This window comes from Prionailurus bengalensis, chromosome B1 (genome assembly GCF_016509475.1).
Source record: "Prionailurus bengalensis isolate Pbe53 chromosome B1, Fcat_Pben_1.1_paternal_pri, whole genome shotgun sequence".
Classification (NCBI taxonomy): domain Eukaryota; kingdom Metazoa; phylum Chordata; class Mammalia; order Carnivora; family Felidae; genus Prionailurus; species Prionailurus bengalensis.
Window position 1 is genome coordinate 140,907,166 of NC_057344.1, and position 26,330 is coordinate 140,933,495.

Genomic DNA, 26,330 nt, shown 5'->3' on the forward strand with positions numbered 1-26,330 from the left:
TTCCTGACACTAATGATATCTTAACAAAGAGTTTATAATGAATTCAATAAATTTTATTCAAATAGCATTAAGATCTACCCTAATGAGAATTGGCTATACACACACAGGAATATATGGTTTTGCAATTATACACACTGATATCATATTATATATCAAATCATATCTTACTTGCCTAACAAAGTAAATCTGTAAAACATATTTCAATGAAGAATTCAAATAGGACATCTATATATATAGTGTAGAGATAAAAGCTCTAGAGTTAAGAGTGCTTATTCTCTGATTTCTTTCTCTACATCTTTCATTTTTCTCTCTTCTCCTTCCTCCTAACTTTTATTGGTTCCTCAGGTTTAACCTTTGGTCTCCTGGTATTCTCACATCTCACTCTTCTCTAGAGATCACATGGACTTTCACTGCTTTGCTATCATCATTAAGTACATCATTTTTAGTCGGTTCCTTCCTCTCTCCTAAATTCTACTTGCACGTCTCTGAGAGCTTATATGAATTTCCTCTTGAATGTTCTCTTGTCACCACATCATCTGTGTTCACCTGGATTTTTACTGTATTCTTTATGTATGGCTTTCAAATTATAATTAGCATATAACTTTTCAGTCTGTTCATCTCTGCCCCTCACCTGATGTATCTCAGCTGAGACCCAGCTGACTTCATGATTCCCACCAATGCAGTGAGCACAGTCAAGACTTTAACTTTCTCATTCTGGATAGGAAGTCCTGTGCCAAAAAATCACAATATTTCACTATAATGTGCACAAGATATTGAACATTGCTGTGTGTATTAATGTCTCTTAGTTCTATTATAATTGATGGAAAATAAAGATGAGCTGTTGAGGAATATATGCATTAGACTCTAGTGACTCTTGAGAGACACATCACTTTGACTTTGTACAATTTCAAAGCTTTTATTATCATGACTTATGATTTTAGGTTCATGATTTTTCCCCTGAGACTATGGGACTACAAAAATCAAGACACAGAGCAGTTAGGAAATTTGATAAATTTGAATTATTTCTTATAAAGATATAGCTGAGGATGCTGATACATAAAAATGTTATTTATATGGTGCTAAGATTTATCATTTTGGATGATGAATAACTTTTATAATTAAATCTATTAAACATTTTCTGAGTAATAAAAGCATGACACAATCTTTTCCTTTTAGGTGGAATTCTGAATAGATGAAGGCTTATAATTTTTATTAATTCTCTTTATCAAGATATGTGTATTATTTTGTTGCTTGCAGCTTCATTCTGCTTATTTTTTTCTAAAACAGATTTAATCTTTGTTTCATATTTGATCCAAGAAGAGTTTTCAGTGATTGGGATTCTTGTGAAGCCTGTATTTGTCCCAGTGAAATCATACATTAATGTCAATCTCTTCCATAATCATCTTTCTGCAGGGCTGTATGTGGCTTATGCTAGCCTCTGAGTTCAGTTTATAGAAATGCTGGCTTTTCCCAGCAAACAGAGAGAAGGGAGCTGCTGATTGAATTCAGTTCCTACTCTCCAGAAGAGGTGTGATGTCTTTATCTATCCTCTGAATCCAGATTTATGAACTAGTCCTGTGCTCTTAACTAGATTAGTTCCTTTTCCATTAACCGCTTAAAGTAGGGCAGAGCTGTCTGAGCTGTTGGTTGTAAATTTGCTAATGTCTACTTCGTTAATCTCAGATACAAAAGGCAACAGATAACAGGAACAAAGTTTTGGGACCCTGTGTTTTCACAGCCTGAAATGAGCGTGGAGTGGTCACAGGAATGAGAAATTAGAGATAGGAAGGACTGCTACATTGAAGAAAAGGGAATGACTTCTGTCATTAATCTTAATTAATTGCCAAGAGTTTTAAATCTGAGTTATTAATACTGAAGCTAAGCCCTTAATACACTGTTCATACTTTGGCATCAGATGCTCTTTTATGAGATAAGAGGTTTAGGAGGGGAGGGGAGAGGAGGGGAGAGGAGAGGAGGGGAGAGGAGGGGAAGGAAGGGGAGGGGAGGGGAAGAGAAGGGGAGAGAGGGGAGGGGAGAGGAGGGGAGAGGAGAGGAGAGAGACTTACATAAATATTTTCATTTACATCTTTCAAACATTTCCCTGGGTTAATATTCAGGCCTTCACCTTTTGACAGTTACTGTAGGGCAGTTAGGAATTATAGACAAGTAACAATAAATCCAAATAAAATCCCTAGGTATAGCATCGGCAGTAAATCTGAATAATATTACTTTACTGGTTACCAGCATACAAAATACTTCACTGAAGACGACATGTCAGATTATGGGCTGAGATAGAAAGAGGGAGGATCAGGAGCAGAAAGAGGAAAGGAAGAAAGAGGAAAAAGAAATGAAAACTGGGGAGGAAAAATGATTCCTCTTAAGCACATGCGGGCAAAAGGAGGTTCAAGTGTTTATTTATTAAGTAGTAAGCTGCAGATTATATGTTTGTAGGGCTTCCTGCTCTGCTGGACTTCAATTTGGAATGAAATTGACCCTCAAAATGACTAAGCCATCTTCTTAAAATCTCTTTGTTTTTCTCCCCCCTGTGGCTGTTCCATTCATGTTTGTCAGGTTAATCTCCCTTCACTATTAAATCTATGCTATTATTCTGTGATACTTTTCAATGTGAAATCACAGCAAACTGATTCATTGTATTTTGTCTGTGAAAAACGGCTTGCAATTCTTGCAGAAGAACTCCTTAAAAAGCACACAAGGCTCGAAATTTAAGAACATGATTTCGGTCTTATGTCTCATGTTCTCCATGCATTTGGACAAAATAAAAAAAAAACAAAAACAAAAAGGTCTGTAATGAAAATATGCGACACGCTAAATCCATTTAGTTTCTACATGTATATCTTACTTCTGATAACTGTGAAGTCAGTTTCAGTAGAAGGTTGTCATCAGTGGCTTGAATATTATTGTGTGCAAATTTGAAATCCCAGATTTGGCTGTGAGACATATGTTTATTCTTTGCAGCAATGTTTCCTTTTATGTTAGCTTTAAATGTAAATAGGGGGAAAATGTGAAAGTGAAATAGTATTTATTTTATGTATTCAGCTATTTATTTTGTACCGAGTAATTATTGGAGAGACAAGCAAAAATCTGCAGGTGTCAAAGGTTTAGATTTTAATTTATAGTCCATGGGGAGCCAGTAAAGGATTGGAGCTGGGCAGTAACATAAATAACATTAGAACTGGGCTCTTGGAAGGTTCTCAAATAAATTTGTAACAGGACTAGAGATAATTTGTGTTTTCCTGTATGGCTTAGTCTTGCTTTCAATGTTTTTGTCTTTGACTATAATCTTTCATCATGAGTCACAAAAAAAGACTTGTATATAAATTTTGATATAGAAAGTGTGGTGGATTCTCAAGTCATCAAGTGGTTTCTTGGGTAAAGTAACGCTTTTCCAATAGGAATCCTATCTTTTGTTCTTGTTGTTGTTGTTGTTCTTGGGTGGATATCAACTTAGATTTATTAGCTACAAAAAAAAAGAGATTCCTGGCTTCAGATATTTTTCTTGATATTACCAAGGCTCAGGCTTGTAATACCGATAGATAAAAATGCATGTGTGTGTTCATGTGTACATATGCATGTATATGTGCGGTGTTTATGTATCTAATGGGGGTGACAGTGCTTTGTACTTGTTGAGGGTGCTCTTAATTTCAGGAAGGAGGAAATCTTTCATAGGATAGATTCAGAACTCAAATTAGCTAACTGTCATTGACTGCCTACTATGTTTTACGTATGTTCTGTATATTCAGTTCCTCACAGTGCTGAGTTGGGTATCATATTATTCCCATATTACAGATGAAGACTATGTGACTCAGAGATTTTTTTTTGTTTTTTTTAATGTTTATTTATATTTGAGACAGAGAGAGACAGAGCATGAACGGGGGAGGGCCAGAGAGAGAGGGAGGCACAGAATCTGAAACAGGCTCCAGGCTCTGAGCTGTCAGCACAGAGCCCGACGCCGGACTCGAACTCACGGACTGCGAGATCATGACCTGAGCGAAGTCAGACGCTTAACTGACGGAGCCATCCAGGCGCCCCGACTCAGAGATATTTAGTGAATTTCCCGAGGTGACATTGCTGAAAAGTAACTGAACTTAGATTCAAACCCAAGTTTTTTTGATTTCTGGTTCAGTGAGCAACTCCATTGTGCCGTGCTGTCATTTTAGAGTGCAGCACTTTATTTTTCTCCCTCTTTCACTCAATAACAGACTGAATGAAGACTATTATACATGTAGGAAAGTACTTTTAAATAAATTTCAATTTTGAGTCTGATTCTCATATGGAAATTATTAATATTGTATTGATGCCAACGTCAGTAAGTCGTTTTGGAATATATACAGAATGCATGCATGTTCTATTTCTATATATTATATAATGTACATTTAATTTTGCATGCATTTGTAACTAGAAAATAACATTTAGAAGTGGCAATAAATTCCATAGAAAGTTAATAAGCTGCATCTGTAAATGAAAGATAATATTTAGAATTGGCAATAAATTCTACAGACAGTTAATAAGGATCTTTTGCATCATAAAGGACCTTAAAGTTGTGTAATTCATCACCTTTCTATGCAGAAACTTCCCCTCCATTTCAGTTCTATGCCCCAGAAGGTAGAGCATGTTCAGAGGAACAAAAGGGATGAAATATCTGTGTATTCCAGGAACAGTTGTGTTCTAGGCTGGCACAAGAGTGTCAGAATTGGAGAAGTAAGTTATGAGAAGAAAGCAGAATTACAGAAGTTCTAACGCGCTTGGTGATGTATTGGCAAAATCACTACACTGGGGGTCCAGAGACTTGGATCTCTGTACTGTCGTCGATTAGCTTGAAGCCCAGCATAAATCTCCTCCTCTCTCTGGTCCTCAGTTTTCTCATTTATGTATAGAGAAATAAATGATCACAAGGATACCTTTGAATTCTTGCAGTCTGGTCTTTTTTTTCTAATTCCAACCAAGCCAGTTTTATGAAGACAGGGCTTTTCCTGTAATGTTCCCTGGGGTATCCCCAGGATGTAGGGCATTACCTCTCAGAGAGTAGGCTTTAATAATAATCTTTGATGAATGAAAGTTTGTGTAAGTAGAAAGTTTGATCTACTGTTTACAAACCTGTTTAAACTAATTTATACTTTTTTAGTAATTAGACATTTTGTCAGCCCATCAATAATTTAATAATACATAGAAACAACCTGAAACTAGTATAATACTATTTGTTAACTACACTGGAATTAAAATAAAAAATGATAATACATATAAACATTTTACAAGTTACCATAAGTTAAATAATAGTATATATTCCTCACAGTATTTTGAAGTATGTCTGAATAACTGTAACAGTATAATGATTTTAGATCCATAATATATATTTTGCTACAATTATGCTTTAAATAAATGGAAAATAACTGCATATGGAAGAAAGTAGAAAGAATACAGATTTAAGAGAGCAGCATAGTTAAATTTTATGCCAGTTTTTTGTCTTTATAAGACTAGTCTATTACTGCTTTTCTTCTTTCAAAATAAAAGAGAAGATATTTATGTGTGATATTGGATTATCTCCATTGTCGTTTTGATATGTTGCAATTTCCTGCATTGTGTCACAACTGCAAAGTAATTTCAACACAAAGTTTCTTTTATTTAATGCTGTTATAAGTAGTGAAGTACTAATGGGTTTCTGTCATTAAATATATATAGCTAACATGGAGCCCTTCTCCCATTGGGTCACTCTGAAATTGATTTTCCAACTTGAGTTATCAGTAGTGGACAAATGTTAAATGAAAATCAATCATTTTGATTTAAATTAACCAAATACACTCCTTGTATTAAGTGGTCTTTTCCCCGAACTAGATGACAAATAACACTTTTGGTGACCTCTAGCCTTTGAAAGCTTTTAACATCAACCTCTAAGGACAATGGTTTTTATCATAGTTTTATTCTTATAGTAGAATTATTTTACTACTCTTGATCAGTTAGATAAAAACATATTTTAGGTATTCTTTATATATTGAAAAATCCCGAGTTAATATTGGCATCAAATTCTTAGATCTTTAATATTTCAAATATGTATCAGAAATATTTCATTAAGGGGGCACCTGGTTGACTCAGTTGGTTAAGCGTCCGACGTTGGCTCAGGTCATGATCTTGTAGTTCATGAGTTCGAACCCTGTGTTGGGCTCTATGCTGACAGCTCAGAACCTGGAGCCTGCTTCAGATTCTGTGTCTCCCTCTCTCTCTGCCCCTCTCCTGCTCATGCTCTGTCTCTCAAAACTTAATAAACATAACAAAAAAAGAAAGACTTCATTAAGAATACAATGTGGATATAAATAGCAACATGTTATTGGGAATTATAAAGATGAAGACATGGAAACACAGCAACATTTAGTAACCTTTAGCTTCTTTTTTTTTTTTCTGGATCATAGATTATATGGTAGTTTTGTTTTTAATTTTTTGAGAAACATCCATACTGTCTTCCACAGGCTGTACCTATTTATTTGCTTATTTATTATTACTATTTTTAACTGAAGTATAGTTGAGACATGATGTTATGTCAGTTTCAGGTGTACAGCATGGTGATTGGACCAGTCTATATGCCATGCTCTGCTTACCACAAGTATAGCTACCATCTGTCACCATACAGCACCATTACGGTACCACCCACTGTGTTCCCTGCACTGTGCCTTCTATCCCTATGACCTTAAAACAGGCAAAGATAGGGGAGCCTGGGTGGCTCAGTTGGTTAAGCGTCTGACATTGGCTCAGGTCATGATCTCATGGTTTTGTGGGTTTGGGCCCCACATCAGGCTCTGTGCTAGCAGCTCAGAGCCTGGGGCCTGCTTTGTGGATTCTGTGTCTCCCTTTCTCTCTGCCCCTCCCCCACTTGCACTCTGTCCTCCTTCTCTCTCAAAGATAAAATAAACATTAAAAAAACACAACAGGCAAAGTTAAAAAATCAGGAAAGACCCCAATGTGACATAGATCTTAGGTAATTATAGTGATGTTGGGACAGTGTCAGGATCCAAAACTGTGATGGCCAGCATTGAAAATCAAAACTTGAATAGACTTGACTAAAAAAATTGCCTAAGAATTTAGTTCTATGGAAGGCAGCACACCTCACCATCATTATTGATACCATCATTAATTTAAAAACCCAGCATTATTTATAGAGAAGCAGCTCTGTGCCAGGTACTGTACTAGTGACTTGTATATGTTGCTCTAATTTTCAGAGCAACTCACTGCAGAGTATGTTTATCCCCATTTTATAGATAAGGAAACTGAGGCTCAGAAAGGCCAGGTAATTTGCCGGAATCACACAGATAGTTGGTGAGTGAGCAGTATTAACGTTCTTTGAAATTTAAATACATTATTGGAGGAATTTGTTTGCCAATTAAATTCTACTTTATGTTTTAAAGCTAATTGGCCAATTGTACAGAAAATGCACCACAGTTTAAAATTCATTGTTTTAGTTGTAATATATAGGCTCATGCATTGAATTGAGAAGATCATACCAATGAAATTAAATTGAAAAGGCCAACATAGACATGGGAAATACTACTAAACTATTTAAATAACCTAAGCATCACTAGTGACTATTTAAACATAAAATATTCAAAACATAAATATTAAGCATTTTAAACGCAGTGTTGTAAATATTGGGGTCAGAAAATCATTTGTGGATTGATTTTTGAGCATCTACAGATACTATACAAGGACCAAGGCTTAGGAACTATTATAAAACATATTTTCCTTAAAAAAAAAAAAAAGAGAGAGATAAGTAGTGGTAGCAAATAAATCAACAGGTTACTCTTTTTATTTTTTTTAAACTTAATTCCAGTGCAGTTATCATACAGTGTTATATTAGTTTCAGGTGTACAATATAGTGATTCCACAGCTATCACTCAGTGCTCCTCATGATAAGTGCACTCTTAATCTGCTTTACCTATTTCATCCATCCCCCCACCTACCTGCCCCTCTGGTAATCATCAGTTTGTTCTCTATAATTAAGTGTCTGTTTTTTGGTTTGTTTCTCTTTTTTCCTTTGATCATTTTCTTTCTTAAATTCCACATATGAGTGAATCAGGTGGTATTTATCTCTCTTCGACTGGCTTATTTCATTTAGCATTGTACTGTCTAGATCCATCCATGTTGTTGCAATAGGAAGATTTCATTCTTTTTTATGACTGAATAATATTTCGTTGTCTATAAATACCACATCTTCTTTATTTATTCATCTATCAATGGTCACTTGGGCTGCTCCTGAGCTTGGCTGTTGTAAATAATGCTTCGATAAACAGGGGTGCATATATTCCTTCGAATTAGTGTTTTCATATACTTTGGGTAAACACCCAGTAGTGTGATGATTGGATCATAGGGTAGTTATATTTTTAATTTTTTGCAGAATCTTTGTACTTTCTTTCACAGAGGTTGCACCAGTTTGCATTTCCACCAACAGTGCAAGAGTGTTCCTTTTTCTATACATACTCTCCAGCACTTGGTTCTTGTGGCGTGTTTTGGTTTTTTGTTTTGTTTGTTTGTTTTTTGAGAGAGAGAGAGAGAGCCCACATGCATGTGCAAGCGAAGAAAGGGCAGAGTGAGAGAGAAAGAGAATGTTAAGCAGGCGCCATCCCCAGCGCAGAGCCCAATGGCAGACTTGATCCCATGTACTGATCCCATGATTCTGTTTTCGACAAGGCCTCTTGAAAGATTTTCATGTCATAGCATGCTGATGTCATTATTATTTTTGTTTTTATTTTGCTGAGAAAATACCTCTTTTCCAAATTATAAGAAATAATAAGTCTTTCTTATTCCCAGGTTATGTTCAGTGTGCTCACTTCCATATAAAGATACTAATATTAATAGTAATAGTAGTGATGAATTTATGTAACTGAAGGAATTAGGACAATGTTTATATGAACTAAATTTTAAATCTTAAGTTATAAGATTTAGAATAAATAGTTTTCTAGTCATTTCTAAACATTGCTTGGTTTTTGTAAGTAAGAGCAAGGAAAACACAGGAATAATTAATGATATTAATACAATTATAATATATGGTCTAGAAGATTACAGGTGAAAATTCAATTTTGAAAATTATGAATGCTAGAATTTTTCTTTCTTGGTGTGTGGAAAAAATGAACATTTAAACACATTTCTTACTTTTGTCTTTTCTGAAGTTTTGGTTAAAATGTTTTTTAATAAAATTAGACCAAGAGGAAAATGAACTACAATCTTGTCAATAGACCCTTTAAAAAATTTAATGATAACTAGATAGTCCCTACTTACTAGGAATTTATGGTCTATTGGGGCAGGAGATAAAGAAAAGCTCACAAATTATAACTCAAAGCAAATCGGGTAAAGTTCAATTAACAAATAAAAACAAAAAATGAAGCCAATTGAACAATCTAGATGGTTTCTAATTCTTAATCCAACTTTCTACTATTGTATTGCCTGAAATATATGACTATGTTGCTTTTGATACATACTGTATTTTGAAGAATTAAAATATTTTTTGCTTTATATCAATTCTTAATAATATATGCATGAATGTGTTATAGATAATCTATAATATGTATTTATAATATGCATTTATAGCAAAGCCTGGTCTCATATACCTATCTACATATACATATATATGTATGTGTATATATATATATATATATATATCTCCATAACTGCAATTCCAGAAACAATTGGTAGTTTAAAATAATGAGAGGCATAAAAATAAAATGATTCATTTCTTTTTGAACACTCACTACTTTAAGCTATCTTTAAGACCCCAAAATATTTAGTACACAGTCCTCGATAAACTTATAATCTACTCAAAGGACCAAGAATGCACATTTGGAAAACAAGATAATGGAATATTTAAATACCAATTCAAGGCAGTAACAAAGAGATGCTGTGAAAGTATCGTTTGCTTTCCAGATGAATGGTCTAGACATTAATTGCTATTGGAGTTATCAGGGAAGAGCACTTCAGACTAGGAGATTAGTCTGAAGGAGATTAGCACTTCAGACTAGGCTAGTTAACAAATGAAGAAATAAACATATGAGTTAACTTTGAAGGATTTGTACAGGTGGAAAAGGTAGGAAAGTGAACATTTGTTCTAGGAGAGTGGTTCAAGTATTTTCTCTAGGAACTTCCAAGCTATATGGGGGAAATAGTAGGGAATAAATCAAGGTCATGTCCATTCTCAAGGGTCTAGGATATTAGACTTAACATGTAGCAGTCAATGTCCAGCACATACTTATTGCTCTGTGTCTCAAGTTTTTTTTAAAACCTTTGTCCCACCAAAGATATTTTATTGAATTCTGTTTTATTCATGAAAACATTTTTATTTTTTTAATTTATTTTTAATGTTTATTGACTTTTGAGAGAGAGAGAGAGAGAGACAGTGTGTAAGAGACATGAACTGTGAGATCTAAAGTGAAATCAGACGCTTAACAGCCTGAGCCACCCAGGTGCCCCCATGAAAAGATTTTTCAAAGGAATTAGCTTGGTGATCCACACTATATATACTCCTGGATAGGTTGAAAGAGAGAACAGAAGAAGGCTGGACTAATGCAGGAGGAAGGGACAATGGGATTTCATCAGAATGGGAAATAGGAATTAGAAAGGGGCTCCTAACAAGACTTCATTACTAAGTGGCACTAGAGAGAGCCATACATCTAGAAAGAAAGAGAGGCCGAAGAAAGAAGAGAAAACACCTGAGGATGGTGCCATGGAATTGAGCTTGAAAAAAAAAAAAAGTTGGAAATGCTCAGTAGGAAGTTGGAAATACTAGATGTGTCAGAAAAATCAGACCTGGATATGGAGACCAGAGAGGCTCCTTATGTAATTGAAACTCTGGCAGTGTTTAAGAGATTGAGGATCAGTTTGTCCTACTTTATATCACGTATTTTCTGTCTTGCAGATCAAAACCACATCTGTTTTATTTTATTGTTTTAATTAGAAATATCTTACTGACCACTCGTTGGCAGTTGTTTTTATTTCCCAATTCTTTGCCATTTTTGGTAACATGAAAGATACAAAAAAGGAAGGGTTTGAATAGTCTACGATGGAGGGTGGATGGGCAGAGAGAATGGAGAAGAAGGGAGAAGAAAGAAGAAATAGTAGCTTTGGTTTGTAAAATTCTGTAGCTATTAATTTGCAGCTGTTTAGAGCAGCTTAATTCTTTTAAGAGCTAGAGATATATGTAGCTACCAGAGATGTGGTTTTTCTTCTAAAGCAGTGAGAGTTTCACAAATGAACATGGATAGTAACTGAGAGATGTGGGTCTGTAGGTTCTTGTGAGCTATTGTATCTGAAAACAATGTTAAAGAATGATGTGAATGATGATATTTTTAAAAAAAAATTAATGTTTTATTTTTGAGAGAGAGAGCAAGCACACAAGTGGGGGAGGAGCAGAGAGAGAAAGCGACAGAGACAGAGACAGAATCCCAAGCAGGCTCCAGGCCCTGAGCTGTCAGCACAGAGCCCAACGCAGGGCTCGAACTCATGAACTGTGAGAACATGACCTAAGACAGTTAACTGACTGAGCCACCCAGGCGCCCCATGAATGATGATACTTGATGTATTAAATGGTACAGATAGTAACTACTGCAGTCTTAGAGTATGAATGAAGATATGATAAAGGAAATTGGGGCCTTTTTCTACAACTATTTCTAAGATTGATGATCCAACAGAGAGTATCAGGATGACTGTTCAGTTAAAAAGAATATACCAGATACTGAATAAAATAATGAATATTGAGTGGGAATTTTTTAAAGAAGTTTGCTAGTGGTTTTATAAACTTAGTTGGAATGATGCATATTCAAAGAGGACAGCACTGATATGATAGCCATTCTGTTCCCTTCCTACGCGTATAAATATAGTCATCAGTTGTATGCCTTATTTTTAAAATATTGGACCATAATTCAGAAGTTATAGTAGTTATAAGTTGATGTATTTTTCAGCAAAACTTTGTAAGAATATAAGAGTATGTAAGAATATGTTCCTTGGAGAAAGCAATTTTAATCTAGAATTGATCAGTTTATTCAGTGGATTAGCAGATAACAAAACTTTATCCCATAGCTTCTTTGTGCCAGCTGTGTTACATTTGGTTTTTAACTTAATCCTTATAAAGAGTAGGTTTTCCATTATGCACAAAGGAATTTAACAAAAATAAAACAGTGGTTTGTTTAAACTCAGAGTTTGACGACATCAAAGCTCTCACTTATATTACCCTGGAACTAGTGCCTTATAAAGCCATAGTCTAGGAAGGAGTAAATTCTTGGGGCATTGAGGACACTGAGATTTTCTGTGCATGTTTCTGTATATATTATTACTTCTATTTTCTAAGCAGATGTAGTAAAGCCCGCACTTTCCCAGGAAGGACCTCCATAGAGATAAGGATTATGGCAGTATGGTTACCCACCTGGGACAGTGACAGGTGCTGCAGCCGAATCCAGCCCTTGTCATCATTAATGACCTGCATGTGACACTTTATACCAGCCATCCTTGTTTAGTGTACAGTGTATTGCATTAAAATAATTACTACCTGTCACCCCCTATTTAACAGAGCTCTTGGTCATCCCAGACATGTGAGCAACATGTGACATACCAAACCCATGTTAGCTCCTGTGCTCTCATCCTGTTTGTGGATACCTGTGTCCTCTGCCTTTCTTCTTTTCTCATGGTGTTCCAATACACTTTATACTTAAATGAAGCATTTTCATTTTGTTATTCATATTGAAAGTTCATCTCCTTTGTTTTAAAAATAATGGCCAAAGGATGTACAGTCTCTGTCCTGCTAAAAATACTGGAGAGCTAAAGTAGAAATCAGAGGAAGGAATGGGACTCAAGGAAACATGATGACCAAATCCAGAGTATAAATCCTGTACAGAGGGTATTATAATGCTGATAAGAAAAACTTTGTTTTAACTTAAATCTGAGTTACTTCCGAGGACAATTTTCTTTTCTTCCTCCCTTCTTCTCTTCTCTTCTCTTCTCTTCTCTTCTCTTCTCTTCTCTTCTCTTCTCTGTTCTTTCTTTTCTTTCTTTCTTTCTCTCTCTGTTCTTTCTTTCTCTCTCTCCTTTCCTTCTTTCTTTTCTTTCTTTCTTTCTTTCTTTCTTTCTTTCTTTCTTTCTTTCTTTCTTTCTTTCTTCTCCCTCCCTCCCTTCCTTTTTTTATGCATTTAGTTTGAGGGAGACACAAGGGATTCACTAAATTACTCAAATGGAAAGGACCTCCATCATGATGTTAAGTCATTATAATATTCTTGCAGTATGTCTCGGGGCGCCTGGGTGGCGCAGTCGGTTAAGCGTCCGACTTCAGCCAGGTCACAATCTCGCAGTCCGTGAGTTCGAGCCCCGCGTCAGGCTCTGGGCTGATGGCTCAGAGCCTGGAGCCTGTTTCCGATTCTGTGTCTCCCTCTCTCTCTGCCCCTCCCCCGTTCATGCTCTGTCTCTCTCTGTCCCAAAAATAAATAAATGTTGAAAAAAAAAATTAAAAAAAAAATATTCTTGCAGTATGTCTTGAATGGGTTTAGAAATTGCTTTGTCTTAGACATTGAAGATTGCGACTTTTTTTTTAAGACTTTTATTATCTTTATTTTGTTTAAGACCCACTCATAGGCATCTGTTATGGTTTATTTTACTTAAGGGAGTTAGTCTAAAATGTGCTTCTGAATTGCTGTGTATCTTAATTTGACAGCTTAAGAAAACAAAATAAGTCATGCCTGAAATTTGTAATAATGCATGCCTTGTATTTATTATGTGATTTATCCCAGCTTTATTGTCAAAAGTCCAGATTCAAATACCAGATTTTGAATTTACAGCTGATTGGCCTTGAGCAAGTTATGTAAGCTTTCTAAACCTTTAAAAAAAAGAATTTTTCAATTGAGGCTCCTTAGCTGAATCATAGAACAGAGGAAATATTTTAAGGGACTATCATCTCATTGTCCCAAGGATGCCATACAACTACCATAAGGCTTGGGTGAGAAGTTAGTGTATCATATACAAATAGATACTTCCACAGGTCTTGAGGATAAGAAAATTTTCCACTTTACATATTTTTACCACTATTTTTCTCATTAATTGCAAAAGGCTTTGGTTTTGCAAGCCAGAGTGAATGCAGCCAACTAGCAATTTATTTATTTTTTACTTCCCAGAGTATCACTCAAGGAAAAGGAGGTTGATTTCTCTGAAGTAAAATTAATTTCTCAAATATGGGCCTTCTGGATAAAGTATAATTTTATAACAATAATGAATACAAAAGGACAGAAGTCTATTTTTAGATGGGTTTATTCAAATTTATATTTGTGGGATTAAGTTTATGTGTATAGTATATTAAATTTGGAGAGCAAACTTTTTTAGAGTTTTGTGATATACTGACAAGATAGTTAGGTCATTATTGTGCATGTGTATATACGTTTTTGCAAGAAGTTGTAGCATCACTCAACAGTGACCTTGTTAGGTGAGAGGGAAGGCAAGAGAGGGTTACACTGCCTCTTGAGAGCAAGTGGAGTGATGCGTATCAGGAAAAGACACTAAAGATTTATTGTCTGTGGCAAAGGAAACACAGATTTCTGCTTGTGCAATAAGTGTTTTTGACATTACCCATAGTGAAGGGTGCTTAGGAGCGCTAAGTTGGAAAATGTTCTACTGGAACAAAATAATAAACATTTTCACGTTGTTTGTATTAAGAGCTTGTCTCACTGTTGCTTCTTTGTGGCACTTAAAACATGAATAATTGTCCTGACAAACCAGTCCTTGTTGTAAATAGGACCTTTCTATCCAAATAACCAGATTTACCTAATTGAACCAGTATGTAAGAGCAGATTTGGTGTGAGAGGTAGCACTATAGAGCTGCATAATTATCATTTTTTTCTTCCAGTTTCATATTTTCCTTTTGTGAACTTTCTTCTCTGTGTATACTGGCTAGTTTAAGACAAATGTGATCCTCTTAGCCCAAAATTTGAAGGAAGGAGAACAATTGTAATGGGAAGAACTACTGTCCTTGGGTCTTCACGTAGCCCCATCTGGCTAAGGAATAGGGATTACAGTTCAGTTATTGTTGTTTGTTCCTACTCTGTTTCTGGTCAGAGGAAGCAGGCATCTCACACATAGTAGAGATTCATAGCAATTTGAAATATTGTCTCTGTGGGTGTATGAATCTTCACTTTAGTAAGAAAAGAGAGAAGGCATTGTGCCCCTTTTATTTTGTATGGTATCTGCTTCCTAAAGTTTTAGGATTATCAGTATACACATACAGGATGCAAACTATCTGGTATGTAACTTTAGGTAGATTAACCATCCAAATAAAAGTCTTCAGTTACAAACAAAAACAAGGAGGTTTTTGTGGCTCATCACCTATTCTCATTCTTTTTTTCTCCTCCATCCCTCTTTCTTTCTTCCTTCTTCCCCTCCCCATCCTTCTCTCTCTGTCTCCATCCCTCTCTCCCTCTCTCTCTTTATTTTTCTTTTTCTTTCCTTCCTTCCTTCCTTCCTTCCTTCCTTCCTTCCTTCCTCTTCCTCCCTCTGTCCCTCTTTCTCTTTCTTCCTTCCTTCCTTCCCTCCTTCCTTCTTTCTTTTCTTTCCTTTTCTTTTCTCATCTCTTTCCTTTTCTTTTTTTTTCTTCTTTTCTTTTCTTTTCTCTTTCTGTTGAGCATTTCATGAAAACCATAGGAAAACTATTTCCCCTGATGGTTCAACAAAAACAGAGTAGGGCCACCCACATTCAAGGGCTAATTGATGTGAGGTGCTCAATTCAGAATAATTTGAAGGGCCTTTCCCACTCCAGAGATCCCCTGTAAAGTGGGGAGAACTGCAACAAAATACAAATTCTTGTTTTGCCCAATCCTGCTTTCTTCATGGAAACCGGGCTGTTTCTGAAAGCACTCCCAGGGAACATTTTGCAGACAAATAATTACCTTAGAGTCTGTTTGCAGGGGGACATGACCTCACTTAGTAACCCATCACTTTCTTTTCATATCTGGCTTCCATTCCTGGTTGTACCATTTACTAAGTCTGCCTTGACACAAATTCCTAGGCTCTCTAAAGCTCATTTCTCTTTTTTTCAATATTTAAAATAGAAATTGTCATATAACAGCGGTTTACCACAAAGGGTTGTTTGGAGATTAAATGAGATAGTAAAGCACATAGCCCAGTGACTGAAACCCAGAAAGTCCATAATAAATATTTGCTATTATTATTTTTACCATGATGATTATTATATTGGTAGTCTCTATTTCTCAATTTCATTCTCACGCCACATTTTCCCACCATACATATTCTGCTTTAGAAGATCTTACTTCCTCCCCACCCCCCCACCCCCAGTTTATTTTTATTTTATTTGTAAATTTTTAGGTCATTATGTAGTGAAAAAATCTGGGATATGCATTTATGTGTAAGAACAAATATATTAAAGGAGGGCCTATTTGTGATGAGCAGGATACATTTAATTTAGGTTCTAGCTGCTGTAACTCAGACCTTGTTGACTGCATGGGGCTCCTTCTTCCATTCTTGTTATATCAGAAGCAGGATGGCCCAGTCTTCTGGAGGGGTGCCCAACAAACACCAACGAGTGAGTCTGAATGCTGTTTGACACAAAGGAGCCTCATAAAAACTGAGTATCTCAGCTTCAGCTTGTATTGAGGATCTCACATCAATAGATAGTAGTTTTATTAAGGCAGAAAACAAAACTGCCTCCCTGGCTTCATGTTGTGTCATATAAATACCCTGCTTCATTTCTGTGGAGGTCGTAGGAGTTAATTCATGCGAAACACTTAGAGCGTTGCCTGGCATAGAGTAAACACTCCATAAATATTACCAACTATTTTAGTCATTAATTACAATACATAGGAAATCAGTGCATTTCTTCCAATAAAATGATATGGAATGGATGATGGTTGACATGAAAATCTGGAAGCTGAAATTATAATGAGAATTTCGGGGAAGAGGATTATTCCATATTTAGGTTAACTACTGCTATATAAAGAAACTTTGAGGCACACTCCTAAAAATGAGATTTCCATATTGAACTTCTGCACGCGTTGCTTACTGTACTAAGTTGACTTCTAATTGGGCAAGAGATCTCCACATACTTGCTCTCTCATCCCTGCCTTCAGTGGGCAATGCTGAGCAGAAGAAATGTGGCAGAAAGAAGAGAGAACATCCACTCTCACGGAAGCAGCTCTAGTGTGGATGCATCCATGATCTCCGGTGTAGCTGCTGGAAACTAAGCCCACATTCAGGAGTTAAATAAGTCAAGTAATGCTTTAAAAGTCAAGAATGACCTGTTGGAAAACCATTTATGCTTGGTTTTAGAAAGCTCAAGCGTAGAAAACTGCCGTGTCTTGAGGGAATTACAAAACAACTCTAATTTTAGCTGAATTTCTTTATTGTTTTGTTGGCAAGAGTCACCCTGCGGAAACCTCCAGCTCTAGGGTGAGAATCCTGGGTTAGAAGGAAAGACAATCAAAGGGGCAGGGCATCTGGCAGCAGTGGTGGACATGCTTAATGTATTTAAAGGATTAATAGGCTATTGAAATGAAAATCGCCAACACAAGGCATGTTATACCAAACTCACACACGTATGTATAACAACCATATGGGCTACAGCTTAGGCCAGTGGCTTGCTTTTATATTGTGACAGGCATAGAGTAGGCCTTTTTTTAGTGCGAAGGCTCAAAAAAAAATACCTTTTATTTGTCACACAAATTAGAAATATACACTTAAGTACAAGAATTCATGTTCACATTTTTCCCCCCAAGCAGTACAGTACATCATTCTTTTGGTATGGTGCCAGAGTATGATACTCTAAAAATCTGAATGTTTTTCTCCTACTGCAGCAGTTTAAAATGGTCTTGTGATTTAGTGGCTTTTAATGAGTATAACAGTAGTAATTATTCCTATGTATAATATAATATATTAACCACCATGGATAACAAAGTAGCGATACTTAAGGTAATGTACTACTTTCTCAGCATTATTTAAATTTTTCTGTAGGGAACTAAATTGGTTATAGAGAGCTTGGCATGAAAATACAGAAGTGTTTCAGATACATTTAATGGGCTTGAATTCTAGAGCTCTCTTCTTTTTCCTGCTTTTCCATCACCATTCTGCATTTCACAAAGATACCCTCTAGAGTAAAATATTTTGTTAATTTGTATGAGTAGCACTACCAGTGTTGTTAGGCTTTGCGAAGCCTCTGGCAGGTTTTAATTAACTTGATTCAAACTCAGAAATGAATGATGTTTTGCCACCAGACTTAGCAAGATTACTTGCCATCTTGTTCAGTGTTCTTTCCATGTGACCATTTCTGTCTAAACGGACAGTAGTAATGCTTATGATCAACCTCATGGAAGCTTTTGCAAGAAGTTGAAACAACAAATTCCTAAAAATATGGAATGGGAAAGGCAGTCATTTATTAATAAAAACTAGAATGAAATAGGAACCAGCTGTCAAAATATCATTTCTTGTTTTTACTGAAAAGCAATGAATTATTTGATAGTATTAGGGAGTTTTAAAAACACAAGCACAGTGCAAGGTACACAGTTGGTGCTCAGTATAAAAAATTGCCTCAGTAGACACTTAATTGCTCAAGTTGTACTTTGTTAGTGACACACAACATTTTTTTATTTCTCTGTTTCTAGTTTAGATAGTGAAACAAATCTGCTTTTTGAGAATGACACAATCTGGGTAGTACCTCTATCACGGTAGATATAAGTTGGAAATCAGAGTTGAGAAAAAGGAACCCAGGTGAGTGGCAAAAAAAGTAACCTGCAACTGGCCAATTTTTTGTGGATGTACTATAGTGAGGACTTTGATGAAAATACATCCAAGTGTAAGTAATCAGAAACCAGCCGCGCTAGCCTAAATTTTTATGGATATTTAAAACTGTCTTCCAGAGACTTTCTTCTTCTGCCCTATGCTGTACAGTTTTAGATGGTTCTATGAGATTGGTTTTCAAGGACCTTAATTGAGCCAAATCTGAATCTTTTGAGGTTTTCCTATTACTGGTAATTGCCTCATTAAGAAACTGAAATGGGCACCTTGTTTTCTTAATGCTGCTGTTGAGACTATAGTGATTGACTCCTATTCTCTATAACTGAGTTAAAAGCTTAATTAAGTTTATGGGTATTTTTAAACTGCATAAAATTAGGGCTAATTCATTTATTTCTTAAGAGTAAAGAAAAAGATCAGCAGTACATTTTTTTTCTTCTTTGTAAGGAAGATAAAAATGAGAAATGCCTCCAAGTGATTGAATGAACACATAATCAAATTATTCATTACTTGCTGACTTTGTTCCTAGAATTGTGTGAGAGATAGAAAAAAGAAAAGTATATAGTTCTTACCTTTAGTTAGTACCCTTGTGTATATAAGCATGCTTATATAAATAAGTATAGTATCTAAACCTTGGATACTACTGTTGTATCATGTATAAGTGCAAAGGTCAAAATCCACAGTGCAATAAATTACCAGAGCTTAAAGTTAATTATTTTAAAGATTGTGCAATCATTTTTTAATTAATTGCTTTCTAATTATTTCATGTGTTTTTTTTTTTTTTTTCTTCACTCTTAGGTTTAATAAAGGATATTTATTTATTTATTTATTTATTTATTTATTTATTTATTTTTGTATCATTGTCCAGTCTCTAAGAGCAACTTGAATGCTATGGAAATACCTCACTATTTTCTTCCATCAGCAATTATACATGAACTTTTATGAGGGAAATAAATTCTCTTAAAAGGAAAAGAAGCTTTAATAGAGTTAGAAAAATGTGAGAATATTTCGCCTGTTCATTTAGGTTTTGGAGTGAGATAGAGGAGAAGGCTTCTCGTATGGGATGTCTCAAAGTAGGATTCTAATGTAGTGCTACCAATTATAGTGCTGACTTAGGGAAAAGAATGGTAATAGTTTTGAAAGAGAGTAGCCAAGTTCAGATGAAAGAAGATCTGAAAATAGCACAGCTAAATAGCAGTGTATCATTTTACTTTTTTTAATGTTTATTTTTGAGAAAGAGAGCACACGCATGAGTGAGTGAGGGGTAGAGAGAGAGGGAGAGAGAGAATCCCAAGAGGCTCTGCACTGTCAGTGCAGAGCCTGACATGCGGCTCGAACCCATGAACCAGGAGGTCATGACCTGAGCTGAAATCAAGAATAGGGCACTCAGCTGACTGAGTCACTCAGGTGCGCCCCCCCCCCCATAATGTATCATTTAAAAATTTATCTGAATGGGGATCGATTTTTAAAAATCCAGCAAAAATTAATGTACCTATGAATTAAATAATTATATCATTTGTAGTATTTACTTGAGTGATGATTGAAACCACTGGCCCCCTTAAAAAGTAACATCAGAGTAATGCTGGCAATGATGTCTGGTTACTTCCTACATTTAGAACTGAATGCTATCTCTGTATTAGAATATGTGATCTGTAGTTAAGTTGTAATATGTCAAATCCTGGTAAATCACATTTTCTTACAACTTTAGAATGGGATCATAGTTCTTGGTCCTTTTTGGGGGGCGTGGGTTGGCAGATGCACTTATAGTTTAAGAAACTAGATCCTAACAGAAGCTAAGTCATCTCCAGAGAGTATACTGACTGGAGTGTCACTCTTTAATATGACTATACAACACCTAGACCGTGGTGGAATTGCACCGCGTATTATGGCAGTGATGTGAAATGGCCAGTGTTCCTTCTGAAAGCAAGCAGTCAATGTACCCACAAATGGTCACAACATACTCCTTTCTAACCCACGTTAGATTTCCAAGTCCTTTGAATTTTAAACACCTCTGACAATTTCTTTGCATCACAATTTCTGTAGCCGAAAGAAATAAGACTTTCTTTCTACTATTCTGCATACCTTCAGCACTTCATTATAAATAGCAATGTGCTTGCTTGCACTTTAGTTTCTACTCTGTTTCCTCATATTAGCATGACCCAGCCTTCACCCAAGTCACTGCTCCTTCTGGCATTTCCCTGTTTCAAGTCCCCTTTTTGTCATACCAGCTGGCCTTTGAGCTTCTCTTTTTTTAAAAAAAAATTTTTTTAAAGTTTTATTTATTTTTGAGACAGAGACAGAGCATGAACGGGGGAGGGGCAGAGAGAGAGGGAGACACAGAATCGGAAGCAGACTCCAGGCTCTGAGCCATCAGCCCAGAGCCCGACATGGGGCTCGAACTCACGGACCGTGAGATCGTGACCTGAGCTGAAGTCGGACGCTTAACCAACTGAGCCACCCAGGCGCCCCTGAGCTTCTCTTTTTATGATCAGTATTTCTCCCTAGACAATCTGCTACCAACTCTTTGTCACTATTTCCTTTTCACATTTGTGATCCATGATGTCCCATCAAAAGTTACCTATAATTTCAGGAATGCTGTTTCTAGTTGAGCGAATTATGCCCTGCATAAAGGTAAAACCTGAGGGAATAATGGAGGATCATTGATATCCCGCCCACTTTGTGTTGGCCACCCTGAGTCAGCCTGGAAGAAAGGGAGCTTGTTCTAATTGCCCAAGGCAGTGCCTTAAAAAAAAATACCCAGAACATATAATTTTTAAACTCTTCACGTAGGTAGAGGGCATGCACTTTAATTTTACGAGAGTGTTAGAAACCTACCTATTTTTAGCAACGGCTAGCGCTATTTCATTGTTTTCTTAGAATGCTCAGAGTCTGTTCTCTTAACACACAACAGGATCTCTCTCCCAATGACTGTGTGTGTCCCTCGTGAAAGAAGCTCTGAATAGGTAGATAGTTCTTTGGTTTGGAACTTGACTAATGAAAGTTCTGTATTTTGCTCCAATATCTGCTTTGAAGTTATAGTTAAAATAATTCCATGCATCAAACTACTTGCCATCGCATCTCTGTTAGATGGGACTAGTAGTAGGAGCAGGAGTAGTAGGTCATAGTAGAGTGAGGAGCAACTGTAGGAAAGGCATTTATGCATGTTTATCATGTGTCGAAGATTGGGCGTCATGTGCAAGCTCACACTTGTCCCACTAATTCTATGAGGCAGTACTATCACTTTTCACATTTTATCAGTAAGGGAAATAAGGTGGAAAGATGCGTTCTTCCAAGTCAGATGCCTCTCAAAATGGCGGATTTGGTTTTCAAAGACAACAAAAGCCTGCCCTCTTAACCACTGCTTCCATCTTATTCAAAAGCATTGACAGTCATTTACTGATACTCTTGTCACAGAAACTCTTTTCTGTTGCTTTTCCCATACACTTGTAAAAAAAATTGTTTTAATGTTTGTTTATTTTTGAGAGAGAGATACAGAGTGCGAGTGGGGAGGGGCAGAGAGAGGGAGACGCAGAATCCGAAGCAGGCTCCAGGCTCTGAGCTGTCAGCACAGAGCTTGATGCAGGTCTTGAAACCACGAACTGTGAGATCATGACCTGAGCTGAAGTCGGATGCTTAACCAACTGAGCCACCCAGATGCTCCCATACACTTTTTTTTAAACGTGCTACAGTTTATATCTGAGGGAAAAAGTATAATTATTTGCAACTAATTAGTTTCTTCCAATAATTTGATTTAGTGGGAAGACAACAATTTAGAAAAAGTAACTTTATGTTTCTTGCACGTGGAAGATGGGCGTAAATAGATAAATGAGGTAGTAAGTTTTAACTCTTTATTACAAAACAAATATGTACTTTATATTAAAGAAAATTTGCAAAAGTTTCAGGACAAAGAAAAAAGTATCTTCCCCTATCACACAAACCAAAACTATTAAAGAAAGTATTACCTCAAAACTTTTTCTGAGCCTGTTTTTAAATATAATTGAAATCATACTATATAAATACTGATTTCTGGGGCGCCTGGGTGGCGCAGTCGGTTAAGCGTCCGACTTCAGCCAGGTCATGATCTCGCGGTCCGTGAGTTCGAGCCCCGCGTCGGGCTCTGGGCTGATGGCTCAGAGCCTGGAGCCTGTTTCTGATTCTGTGTCTTCCTCTCTCTCTGCCCCTCCCCCGTTCATGCTCTGTCTGTCTCTGTCCCCCCAAAAAAATAAATAAACGTTGAAAAAAAAATAAATAAATACTGATTTCTAGTCTCCTTTAAAACTATATGATTATTATTTTTCATATCTTTTATGATAACCGTCATATGACATTTTCCAAGCATTTTACTATGATCAGTTTAGGAATCCTCTGTGTTTGCATATTTAATAATTTTCTCAGTGATGGGAAGGACACTATTGTAACCAATGCAGCAGTGATGAATCTGATTGCAAGTTGGGTACATTTGAGGAGAAAATGAATAGGTTTATAATGACAAATTAGGAAGGAAATCTTTTTCCAAGGAAAATACACCACTCCTTTATGCCATTAAGAGTTGTTGTGAACCATTTAAATAATTATACAAGGAAATTCTTTCTGTGCGCAGTCTCTACCTTCCTGAAATGCCTCCTTCACTAATCTTTCTGCTCTCTCTAGACTGAATCACACATTAAATGTTTAACCCTTTTTTCCTCTTGGGGGCAGTCTTCATGAAACAAACTTAACTATGAGGTGGGCACAGGTGGGGTTACTTAATAAAGGCCATTTTATTAATGTTTTGCTTATATTTAGAATTAACTGAATATGAATAGTAAAGGCCTGACTTAATATACCTATACAATGGATATTTTGGGGGCATTCCAAACTTAGAGTATGCTAATTTGACTTAGTTAATACTTTCTTTTTCTTTTTTTTAAGATAGTCTTCAAGTAATATTATATTAGCAGTGTACAATAAATTTGTATGTCAGAAGAGTTTTAACGTGTGAACATAGGTGACACATGAGTGCCTTTATACCCTCCTTTATTTTTCTTTAATATTCATGGAGTTAGCAGTTTATTACTATGTACTGAGAGGCATCAGTGGACAAGACTGATCAGGTCTTTCTTCTTGTGAGGTTTACGTCTAGCTCAAGAGCCACAGAACAAATAATTTCGTTATGGAATGTGAAGTCCTGTGAAGAATTCTGTGAATAAGAGTAGTGGGGGGCATATTTGGTATATTAATAGGCAACCAATAAGATTTTCAGGTAACAGGAACTCTGAAGAAAACAAAACGAGCTAAGGAAATAGAGAATAGGTGGGAAGGGTCTACGGATACTCAGATACACATGAATATGTGAATGCATTCAGGCGGGTGCACAAAAGAGAGTATCCTCTTCTTGTATTATTCCTAAGGATACATCATTCATCTAAATACCATCTAAATTAATGCATTTGTGGCAAATAAAATGAATTAAATATGCTTATTTGTTCCAGAATTTCTATTGTTGCTCTGGGAACAAATAGTGAGCTCTCACAGTCGCCGCTTTAACCTTGCCAATCACAGACTTCCTGTAAGTGCACTGCAGTTATTTGGAATCTTTTCTGGGTTGGCGTTGGCATTCTTTTACTAGATTACATTTATGCATTAGTACCATCTGTGCCTGCTGTACCTTCTGTGAGTTAGCCCTGGCCAAATGACTGGCATTTATCTGGAAGGAGAGAGAGAGAGAGAGAGGGAGAAAGAGAGAGAGAAAAGAAGAGAGAAAGGAGAGAAAAAGGAGGGGAGGAGAGGGAGAGATCTAAGAGCATTTATTTTACTCTGTTGGCACAAGTGGAATTTAGGAGACAAGACACATCAGTGAGCATAAAATATTTGCAGCTGGTGTCCCTGACTTCAACCCTTGTAAAGCTAACTCTTCATTTGCGTTCTCTTAAAAAATAAAATATAATAGTTATTTACTTTTAGCCTGTGATATGCAAAAGAAGATAAAACCAAGCATTTAAATAAGGAAGTATAACAAAGCACATTTGCAAAATTTTCAAGTTGAGAAAAATTATGTACAATTTGAATATGTGTGCGCTTATATGACAGTGAATATACATAATGTGAGTTTGGTTTTGTTGTTTAGATTTGGTAGACTGCTCGAATTGGACTCTATTTTGGTAAACGTGTTGAAATGTAGACTTAAGAATATTACAATCATGTAGGAACAGTATGGCTCAATATTCAACATATAATCAGGATACTGAATTTATTCTGTAGAATCTTCATGCAATTATATTATAAAACACAGTTGACCTTTGAACAATATGTATTTGAACTTCATGGTTCTCTATTTTCTTAATAATATCTTCATTTCTCTAACTTACTTTCTTGTAAGAATACAGTATATAATACATGTAACATACAAGGTATTTGGTAATTGACTACGTTATCCGTGAGGCTTCCAGTCAATAGGAGACCGTTAGTAGTTGAGTTTTAGGAGCTAAAAGTTATATGTGGATTTTTAACTATGGGGGGAGAGGCATGGTGATGCACCTAACCTCTGTGTTGTTTGAGAGTAAACTGTATGTGGTATTACAGAATAGATCAGTAATTCCTATACCTAAATCACACTGTAGAACTGTAAATGGAAATAAATAACTCTCTGATCAGTAAAAATAGATGTTGAAGAGTTCCAGCTCATTGACACTATTCTCTATTCTTATCTCATACCTACTTTTAGTGGGCTTGATTATCTGGTTTCCCTATTGGTGGCAAATTAGAAGAAGGGATATAGAATTGAGGCAGAAGGATAGATATCTATCTATCTACAAAAGATAGATACGACACAGTAATGAGAGGTCAGCATTGCAAGGAGGAGAACTAGAGAAGATAGACAAAAGACTTAGACCAGCACTGCCCCTGGGGGGTCATATGATGTAGGAAGAAAAACAGCCTCACATTCCCTATTATCCTCTGAGGACATTATTGACTACATCCTAGTATAATAATTAATATTCATCATTACAGAGTTATATCATGATATGAGAACATGTGCAGATAACTCAGTTTAAGAAGATGGAAGTATGAATACATTCTCAAGGAGAGTTCCATCCAGATTCTAAAATATACAGAGTTTTAGGACTTAATGTAGTTAATCTACACGTATCTTTACATACTAGCTTGTATTATGTTTTCAGTTCTAGATATCTGAGTCACTTTCTGTGGTCTCAAATAGGAAAAGTCTCTCATATAAGTTTCCCTAATATATTTTATATTCCTTTTCATAATGCTCTTCGGACTAAATTTGTCCTGTATTTAGTTTTTGTATTTTCACTGGATTTAAGTTTCATAGAAGTGGGCATTTTTTCATCCAGTAATATTTTATTATGTCTAATGTAGTTTAAAAGACCTATATAAATCTTCAAGATACAGAATTTTGTTAGCGCTAGGGTGGCAATGATTATGAGTGTTGGAAGCTGACACTCGTGGGTCCAAATCCAGGAGCTGCCATTTACTTGTGATGGACTTTGAAATAAATGATTTGCCTTCTGCAAACATCAGTTTAATCATCCATAAATTTTGAATACCATACCTGCTACATAGGG

At 36.0% G+C, this 26,330-nt stretch overlaps 1 protein-coding gene across 1 annotated transcript in view; it reads left to right on the forward strand.

Moving 5' to 3' along the window:
* Nucleotides 1–26,330, forward strand: part of ANTXR2 (ANTXR cell adhesion molecule 2) — a 155,896-nt gene that overhangs the window by 107,992 nt on the left and 21,574 nt on the right. The gene's annotated exons all lie outside the window — the stretch shown is intronic.